This window comes from Octodon degus, unplaced genomic scaffold, assembly GCF_000260255.1.
Source record: "Octodon degus isolate 3935 unplaced genomic scaffold, OctDeg1.0 scaffold00005, whole genome shotgun sequence".
In the NCBI taxonomy this organism is placed as follows: domain Eukaryota; kingdom Metazoa; phylum Chordata; class Mammalia; order Rodentia; family Octodontidae; genus Octodon; species Octodon degus.
The window spans coordinates 3,182,060-3,191,056 of record NW_004524581.1 but is presented as its reverse complement, the minus strand read 5'-3'; positions in this window follow the sequence as shown (position 1 = coordinate 3,191,056).

The following is an 8,997-nucleotide window of genomic DNA, read 5'->3' as shown; positions in this document are numbered from 1 at the left end:
ACCAAATGGCCTAGCACAGCATAGTGGGACACAAAGTCAACTCTCAAAAATCAATAGCATTTGTATACACAAATAATGAATGCACCAAAAGAGAAATTCTGGAAACTATTCCTTTCACAATAGCACCTAAAAATATGAAATACTTAGGAAGCAATCACGCAAAGGAAGTAAAAGAATTATATAGTGAAAATTACAATACTCTGAAAAACAGAGATCAAAAAGGATTTCGGAAAATGGAGAGATGCTCCTTGCTTCTGGATAGGAAGAACCAACATTGTGAAAATGACCATATTCCCTAAATTTTATATAAACTCAATACACTCTTGATTAAAATACTATTAATATACCTCACAGATCTAGTAAAAAAATTCCTAAAATTAATCTGGAACCAGAACAGATGTAGAATATCAAAAGATATCCTTGGTAAGAAAGGAAAGGCAGAAGGCAATGCAATCCCTGATTTGAAATTATACTACAAAGCTACTGGGATAAAATCAGCATGGTAATGGCAAAAATTAGAGCTGAGGATCAAAGAAGATTAGAAGATAGAGAAACAACTGCAAACACACTCAGCCACTTTATCTTTCACTAAAGAGCCAAACAATTTCATTGGAAGAAAAATAACCTCTTTGATAAATGATGCTGAAAAACTGTCTTTCTACATGCCAAAAGCTTTAAATAGACCCATGCCTATCACTGTGCACAAAAGTACAGTTAAAGTTGATCAAAGAGTTAAATATTGAAACTGAAACACTAAGTCTTCTGATGGGTTCACTTTTTTGATGTTACTACTTCAGTGGATAAAGATAATTGATAGGTGTTGACAGAGTAAGAAGTCACTCTAAGATTTATCATTACTATCACAACCTTTCCCTAGATTTCCATAGCTTGAAATTAAGTTTGTGTTATCATAACTTTGAGTAAAAGGCACAGAATTTCTGCAACATTCCATTTGCAAGCCATCTCCCACATCACCTCTTGTAGTGGTGTACCTGGTGACCTACCTTCTTAAAACCACAGGTTCTATCATTTCACAAAAATTCACAGATTTACAGTTGAGAAATTACTGAAGAACTATGTTGTTGTGCCTGTTCTATTAATTTAAGTGAATCCAATAATCACAAATTCTACATTCTTTCTAAGTGGGATGAGTGCTTGATTATAGTAATAGGGCCAGGGAGGTAGCTCAGTGCAATACGTGCTGGCTTGGGAAGTGTAAGGTCCTGAGTTCAATTCCTGGTACCACCAAAAACAACAACAACAACAAAACAGGATTAAAGTAATAAAGGACACCAATGGCCAAAACAGAAGCACATTCAGCTATGAAGTATATTGTTAAAAACACACCTTAGTTAATTTGTCCAGAATATTTTTTTTTAGTTAGAAGACAGTTTAAAAACTTCAAGAAATTATGAATGGAGTTATACAATTGAATAGCTTTTATAATGTATTTGATATACATTCTCCTTCAATTTTGTAACACAGCAATAAAATTTAATGAAATCTGTCATGTACAGATGTGGAAACTGAGATTATTTTGTTCTTTTTCTTTTCATTGTTTTGTGATATATTTGTAATTATTTGAATTTTACATAAGAATATACATTAAATTCAACTTTATCACTTACTTGACTATATTGAGTTTCATTGATCACTGCCTTGTTATTATTCATTGCAATATACTATTTGGGTCATAACATATATTAGCTCTAGTTAAAGATTTTCAAATAATCTTATTGACTGAGAATTCTTAACTTACAGAATTTGGTAGATAGCAGAATACATACATGTATTTCACAGAACATGGAAGTCAAAGGTGATTTAAAAGAACATAAACTGCTTGTTGCTGACTTCTTTATAATGAAACAAATGAATACAAAATTCTCTAAGAAAGCTAATGTCTTTCACATACACACACACTCACACTCACACACACACACACACACACACACACACACACGCACACACACATCACAGATTTTGCTCTTTTTGTCTGGAAAACATGCCTCCTTGATGACATCAAAACTTTTCTTGTGTCAGCATTTAACAATAATAGCAAGCTCTATTTAGGGCATTTATTTATTTTGTTATTTATTTGACTTTTCCACCTGCAGATGGAATCTTAGGAAAGGCAAGAATACTGTCTTACTCAATACTTTTACTCTTAACTGTAAATGACTAAGTCTAGACTAATGTCAGACACACAAAAATATTTCTGAAATTACTTGGAGAAACTTAGTTCTTCAAAATTGAACTAGAATGAAAACATTTTATGGGAAATCTTTTTCTGATGCTGCAATCTGGATTGTGTATCTTGTAGCATGCACATTTCCTTCCATCTTGGCAGTTATTGTGGACCATCATTACCCATTCATTCACCTATAAACTCCTCTATTCCAAATTCTGGGACTTAACCTACACACTGAGTTCTTTGCTCTATGCCTAACTTATAGTGTTCTTCTGGTGATGTTTCTTGAACATTCATTGAGCTATTACTTTTGAAAAAAATATAATTATTGTTAAAGCTATTAGAAACTTTTACCTTGCATAAACTAGTATAGGAAAAAATATAATTAAAGATAATTTAATAGACTTCAATGGAGTAACAAATTACTACTAGATTACCCTCAATCTATGACATTGTTATTAAAATGATAAAAATATCAAGCCTTCAAGAAACGTATAAAGTTTCCTTAATACTAGACATTTGCTTACATTTGGAGAAGCATAGGGCATTGTGGGACAGTACTATTGAAGCATTTTGATGTTATCCAGAGGAAGCAAGTACTTATTTTTCAGACTGGATTGTGGCAATACACAATGAGAGACTTATAATCTACAATCAACTCAAAGAATCAAAGTTCTGGTAAGCAGTTTAGGAAAGAGTTACATACATACTGGACATGGATAAGGAAACTTAGAATTCCATTATTCGAGAAGTATGAAATCTGGTAAATAACCTCCTGGAAATTTAACCAAACTGTGACTCAGATCTTGTTTACTTCTTTGGTCTCCATGCTGGAAGAGGAACTAGCTCCTCCCTTGGTAGAATGAGTGGTCAGAGACTAACCCAGGGCCGTTGCTCCCTCTGACCATCAGTTGTGAGTCTGTCCATCTCAGCCCTCTGCTTAAGGTTGGTGACCATGTACTTAGCCATCGGTGATTTCCATTAGAATTTGTAAGTCAGTGCCCATTCTAGGAGTCCATTTTAGCTTTTTTCTTTTTTTTTTTTTTTTGTTCTTTCTTTAGGGAAGGGTCTACAGGGGTTTCAGGGTCTCACTACTAGATTGGACTTATAGTGATCTGCCTGTTTATAGCCTCTCAAGAGTTGAGATTACAGGCGTGAGCCAACACGCCCCATCTGAGTCCATTTTAAACAGGTAACCCTGACCTTTCACTTCACCACAATTTATGCTGCTGAATAACTATATATAATTATTTAAATGTTCTTATAAAGTATAATTTGAATTAAACATTATTCTATTATATATGTATTATGCTCGCTCATATTGAGTAAAGTCTATACAAATAGATCAAGGATATGTGTTATAAAAAGCACTGTAATTAACTTCTTTATGTATCTAACCAAAGATGAGGTGACCTGGTCTGATGTCTGGACTCACATTGCCCCAGTTCTACTGAGCTTCATCTAACACCTCACTTTTAAATTTTGGTGCTATTTTCATGTAATTCTGAATGTAATAATTAGGAAATTACAAATTATACCTTACTACAGGAATTTTTTTTGGGGGGTTGAGTTTTAGAAAGCACAGTTCTTCACTATAATTAAAGTCATGTTCCTGTTATATCTGTAAGAGGACCCTCAAGGTAATATTGGTTGTCACACAATATATACAGTATAATGTTTCCTAATTCCAAGCATTTTAGTGGCTCTTTATGACTACTTGAAACCTTTGCTAAATAGTTATTTTGGGTCATACCAGTTTGAAGTACATAGTCAAGAAAGATCAAATAATTTGTTAACTTGAAATAAATAAAATAGATTTAACAATAATCTCTAAAATATTTTTATGACCTTATATTAACACTTACTAGTTAATTAAATAGGCAAATGTTAAAACAAGTGAGATTATTTTAAAACTCAAACTTATTCTAATTATCTTTCTTTTAAAGTATGCCTATAACCTTCTTACCAAAAATAAAAATGAAAGGAATATTATGTGTTCTATCTCTAGAAGATTGTCAGTTAGGTGCTGTCATAATCTAAAAACTTAACTACCAAAGCAGCAATTTCCATTACATCATTTTTTTGCCTGAAAGGAAAAGTTACAAATCAAACATGCCAGTGAAGGTGGTACTTCAAAGAATGCCAGCTGTGGACATGTTCAGACAGAACCTACGGCTAAACCAATAGCACGGATCCTCCAATGCCTGGATCTTTTGGATCCTAGTGAGGCTGATTACTGAGCTGGTAGGATATTCTCTAAGAAAATTTCTTAGAAGAGGAAATGAGGTTGGGTCATATAGACATTGAAAGGTTCACCTACATGTTGAAATCAGATCTGTGAAAGTGAACCAATAATAACACTATTACTGAGAGAAGCCAAAACAGCTATTCCAATTAAATAGGACAAAGGATACAATAGGCTAATAACATACTACTAGTGTTATAAAGTTTTCAGATATACACATGGGATTAATTCTTTATTTTTCTCCATGCAATAGCAAGGAACTTTGTACTCTTGTTAAAAATATTCAGGGAAAAATAATTTCTATGCTTTAAAATTCTAAAGTGATATTTAAAACCAAGGTGCCTTTTAAAATAAAGATAAACTAAACCAATTTTGAACATACGTAGACATATGTTTAATCTCGTATTAGAAGAAATATATATGTCTTTATTCCCACGGATAGCTCGTTTTACTTTTTTTTTTTTTTTTTTCATTTAATCATCACAAAAAATTTGTGCACTAGTCTGTGTTCTGCCCAGTTTAGGCAAGGAAAGCAAACCAACCTGAGACTCACGAAGATTATGTTATATAAACTCATTCATCAACTAACTACCAGACACAGATTTAAACTGAAGCTCACTGGTTTTATTTTATCCTCAGAGTAAACACAGACTTCAAAATATTTCAATAGTGAAACACTATCTTCCTGAAGTAAAATGCCATTTGCCTTGGATGGGAGACCAACATGAGGATTAGCAGGAAAGGCTATGATTAACTGATAAGTGGCAAACATTGGCAGGAGAGGCAAAGTCCAAGGCCTATATGCCTGGGAGACAGGGTCCCTTTGGTATCTTGAGTGAAAGCCACCCCAGTTTCATTGGCCAGAGCAGAGGGCAGCAAATAGCCCATGATATACTGAACTCTTACATCTTGACAAACACTTCAGCTGAGTGCTGTACAACTCTCACCTAAATTATTTTCCCAGACCAATGGCCTTAGTAATCATTAAGCAAGTTACTTTTAATCCTGTTTTACATTCTTGAAAGCTACACTAGACTGCTTTGTTCCTCCATTCACAAACTGATCAGCATTTTATTTCCTTTTCCCATTGCAAAGTCGTTACTTCTGTTGAAATTGCAATAAATATAGATGACACCAAGCCTCTTGGTCTTTTTCCTTAATGGATTTTGACCATCCCATTTACCCATTTTGCAAAATTCTTTCTGTATCTTCAGCTTCATTCCTGTGCCAAAACCCTTGGCAAGTGCTTGGGCTCAGGAAGTGCTCCCTTTTAGTCTTTCAGTGGATAACAATGGTCACTGCATTTGGCTTTAAATAAAGTTTTGAAAAATTTTAATTGAATGTCTTTTGTGTTACATCTTTCTCTTTAACTTCACCATTATTTAAATTGAATCCATACACCATGCTTGGTCTTTTGCTGAGTGAGATTTTTACTTTGTATTTGTAATCATAGATTCTATAAATTATTCAAGCAATAGCACATGTCATAAAGGGACTAGTTGGCTGCATATGGACATTTAAATGAACTTCAATTCAAAACACTCTAGTAGCTCACAAAAGCATGTACTTCAAACCAGGCCAAGTGCTTTAATAAATTATATTTTCACCATTATTTTCTAAATATAGATCTAAAAATAGAGAGTTTGGTGCTAAGCAATAAATGGGAAATAATCATACTAATTCATGACACCCAACCCCATTCTATGAATTGATTCAGATAGCATCACAAGAAATTGAACTAATATATAATTTATAACACCCACAATATAAAATTTTAAGTACATTAAGGACTTTTGTTTGGCTTGAGCTTTTATTTATTTACTTATTTTCTTTTGTTATTCTAAATTGATATATTTTATAAAGAACTATTTTTCCTCTGTATTTGAAAGAGATGGAATAGGAAATGCTTTTATGATGATAAAATCTTATTGTCTACAGCAGGCTTGTGTACTTAAAAAACTCATTTGACTAAGGACATAGGCAGAAAAAAAAATTGTCGTATTACTTTTTGTGCTCCCCTAAAAGGATGTAACCTTTGGAACTGTGATGTTAGGCATTACATACTTAAGAATATATTTTCTCATTTATCAAGTGGGACATAGAAGATGTGTAGATCTCTTGAGAAGAATAAAAGGTTTTATAAAGCTACCTTGGGAGCTGAGCTCACCAGAATCCAGAATCCTCACAACACAGACCAGTGGACTGAGCCATGTTGAAGACTCCCCAGAAGGAATCCATACTAGAGGCCTTGGGACTTCACTTGGGAACTCAGGTGAAATGGCCTGCCCTGAGGATTGCAGGTATGTGGCAGGTAGATACCAAGAGAGAACTCAGGGGAACTAGTTTACATAGAAATTCCCAATTTATGATCTGATCTATTAAATAGCTATAGTAAACACTATATATCTAATGTACAAAACCATTAGTTACCAAACTGTTAACTTCTAAACTCTACTAGTTGTTATTAATATTTCTAATAGTAATACTAAAACTAGGAAAACATATTTGTCTTAACCACATGTTATCCCAGAGATAATAATATTGGGAATAGTTGGTTTAATAAACTCACCAAAGCCCTAGGCTGAAGGATGGATGATATTGCCATATGGAATCCCATATCCCCTTCTCAATCAATAGAGGAGGCTAAAGCTTGGGACAAACACAAACGAGGAATCTTTGATACACAGAAGAGATTCCTGAAATATAGACTCTTAATAGAGAGGTGCTGATGGCAGAGAGATAGCCATCTTCCACCAAAGTTTCACAAAAGCATAACAGAAATCAAAATAAAGGATACTTTCCAAAATAAAAATGACAATATAAATGAACAAAATGTATTCTCAGCCCCCAAACCACACAAAACAAATCCAGGAGACAACAGCAGAGCACAAGTAGAAGTCACACAAATTTCAGAAATAATATTAACTGAGGTAAAGAAACAATGGTGTAGGGGTACAGAGGAAATCAGAACACAAATAATCTCCCAAGTAAAAAACAAATGATTAATTATAATGAAAGAACTACTGAGTGTATCTAAAGAACATATTGATTAAAAAAATAGAAGAGTGTAGAAAAATAATTGAAACCTTGAATGAGCAATATCAGAAAGTAATGCAATGTATTGAACAGATCCAAAGAGGTATATGTGAAATTAGAAACTCCAATAAAATTTTGCAAAACCATTTGAATGAAACTGATGATAGACATTTAGACCTTGAAGACACCATTGGAGCTAGTAACCAAGAAAGGAAAGATCTCTTAAAAATAAGAAAGATCCATAAATTAACCCAACAGCTACAACATGATGCAAAGATGAACAACATAAGACTAACGGGTCCCAGGGATATGTCTCAGCAGCACAAGATCCTGCCTGGCAAGGACAAGGTCTTGAGCTCAAACTCTGGTACCACAAAAGAAAAAAAAAGTGCCTGGGAGACCTGACAAGTGCAGGGTCCTGAGTTCAATCTTTGATACTGAAAATAAATAAATAAATAAATAACAGTCATCAGTGAAAAAGAAGGAGCCAACACAAATGACATGAAGAGAATATTTGCAGAAGTTATAGCAGAAAATATTCCAAGTATGGTGAAACAATGTGACATTTAATTAACTGAGACATATAGAACTCAAAATAACATCAGTCAAAATAAGTCTCTATCCAGACAAAATGAGCAATATTCCAGAAATCCAGAACAAGAACAACATGCTAAAAACTGCTAGAGAAAACAACAGATTACATTTAAAAGAAAGCCCATTAGAATCACAGAGGATTTCTCATCACCAACCACCAAGTTAAGATGAACATGGAATGAAGTATTTCAATTGTTAAAAGAAAACAACTTCCAACCCAGATTAATATACCCTGCAAAACTCTCTTTCAAAATTAATAGAAAAATAAATACTTCCATGATAAAGAACTAAAGAAATTGTGATGATCAAACCAAAGTACAAAGAATACTGAAAGATATTCTAGAAGGGGAACAAAATAACCACAACTCTAAGAACATCAACAGAAAGAAACCACAAAACAGGGCAAAGAATTAAACACTGGAAAAGAAAAGAACCAGCGACAGGAAGAAATACTCATAAAGAGAAGCCAATACATAACAATTATGACCACAATACAAACAGACTCAACTGAACAATAAAAAGAAGTACATTGGCAGCATATATCTGACACAAAATCCAACAATATTCCACATAGAATAAAAAAATGATAAAGAATTTCAGATGCTGAAAGTCAAAGTGTAGAAAACAATACTAACCATGACAAGAGCTAAAAAAAAAAAAAAAAAAATCTATTCTGTTCACAGACAATGTGAATTTCAAACCAAGATTGATCAAACATTATGAAAAAGATCATGACACCCTTTTTAGGGGAAAACTGCAAGAGGAAGAGAAACAATAATAAACATGTATGCAAAAATATGGGCACACCCAACTATTTAAGACAAATTTTAATGGACATGATAAATCTATTAAACAATAACACAATCTTAACAGGAGATCTTACCAACCCACTATCTCAAAAAGATAGGTCAACAAGAGAAAAAATTAGCAGAGG